Source organism: Cornus florida, unplaced genomic scaffold (genome assembly GCF_030987335.1).
Source record: "Cornus florida cultivar Cherokee Brave unplaced genomic scaffold, ASM3098733v1 CherokeeBrave_3.0.0_Hap2_scaffold_329, whole genome shotgun sequence".
NCBI classification, from domain to species: domain Eukaryota; kingdom Viridiplantae; phylum Streptophyta; class Magnoliopsida; order Cornales; family Cornaceae; genus Cornus; species Cornus florida.
Window position 1 is genome coordinate 631 of NW_026775837.1, and position 1,870 is coordinate 2,500.

The following is a 1,870-nucleotide window of genomic DNA, read 5'->3' on the forward strand; positions in this document are numbered from 1 at the left end:
CACGGGGGCATTGTATGCTAAAAAATGAAGTTTGGAGTTTGGGTTTGGAAATTTTATGGGAGCTTCCTAGAAGCCTAAGAAGTGCTTTGCTCGAGACGGATTTCGATTTGGAGGTCCCCCGAGTTAATTTTGCCCATTATGACTCCTCGCCCGCACGCTTAAGCACCCCCGCGTGCACGTGGGCATTGTGTGCTAAAAAATGAAGTTTGGAGTTTGGGTTTGTAAATTTGATGGGAGCTTCCTAGAAGCCTAAGAAGTGCTTTGCTCGAGACGGATTTCGATTTGAAGGTCCCCCGTGTTAATTTTGCCCATTACGGCTCCTCGCCCGCACGCTCAAGCACCCCGGCGTGCACGTGGGCATTGTATGCTAAAAAATAAAGTTTGGAGTTTGGGTTTGGAAGTTTTATGGGAGCTTCCTAGAAGCTTAAGAAGTGTTTTGCTCGAGACGGATTTCGATTTGGAGGTCCCCCGAGTCAATGTTGCCCATTATGGCTCCTCTCCCGCATGCTCAAGCACCCCTGCGTGCACGTGGGCATTGTATGCTAAAAAATAAAGTTTGGAGTTTGGGTTTGGAAGTTTTATGGGAGCTTCCTAGAAGCTTAAGAAGTGTTTTGCTCGAGACGGATTTCGATTTGGAGGTCCCCCGAGTCAATGTTGCCCATTATGGCTCCTCGCCCGCACGCTCAAGCACCCCGGCGTGCACGTGGGCATTGTATGCTAAAAAATAAAGTTTGGAGTTTGGGTTTGGAAGTTTTATGGGAGCTTCCTAGAAGCTTAAGAAGTGTTTTGCTCGAGACGGATTTCGATTTGGAGGTCCCCCGAGTCAATGTTGCCCATTATGGCTCCTCTCCCGCATGCTCAAGCACCCCTGCGTGCACACCGGCGTGCACGTGGGCATTGTAGGCTAAAAAATGAAGTTTGGAGTTTGGGTTTGGAAATTTTATGGGAGCTTCCTTGAAGCCTAAGAAGTGTTTTGCTCGAAACGGAATTCGATTTGGAGGTCCCCCGAGTCAATTTTGCCCATTACGACTCCTCGCTCGCATGCAATATCTACTCCTGTCAGAGCTGTGGTTTTACTTAAGACTACTATAGGGGGGGGGGAGTTCTCAGCACCAAGAGCTGCAAGTAAGGCCATTGCTTGCTTTGCAGTCTCGATTGCTCTACTAGTGAATAGTAGATGTCTTGGTTAGCTTGGAACGAAAAAAAAAATTTTTTGGGGAAAAAAAAAAAAAAAAAGTTTTTGTGAAAAAAAATTTTTCGAAAAAAAAAAAAAAAAAAAAAAAATTTTTTGGATGCCTCGGTCTTCTATTTGTTTTGCTTGGGTAGATTAGGAAAAAAAAAAAAAAAAATTTTTTTGTTGGATGCCTCGGTCTTCATATTCTTTCTCGGCTATTTCGAAAAAAAAAAAAAAAAAATTCCGGGAAAGAGAAAAAAAAAATTATTTTTTGTTGGTTGCCTCGGTCTTCATGTTCTTTCTCTGGTATATGGGAAAGAAAAAAAAAAAAAAAAAATTTTGGATGCCTCGGTCTTCTTGTTCTCGGTTGGATTTATCGAAAAAAAAAAAAAAAAAAAAAAAAAAATTTTGATGCCTCGGTCTTCTTGTTCTTGCTTTGGTATATCGGAGAAAAAAAAAAAAAATTTTTTTGGATGCCTCGGTCTTCTTGTTCATTCTTCGGTATATCAAAAAAAAAAAAAAAAAAAAAAAAAAAAAAATTTGAGACTTCGGTCTTCTTGTTCTTGCTTTGGTATATCGGAGAAAAAAAAAAAAAAAATTTTGGATGCCTCGGTCTTCTTGTTCATTCTTCGGTATATCAAAAAAGAAAAAAAAAAAAAAATTTTTTTGAAGCCTCGGTCTTCTTGTTCTTGCTTT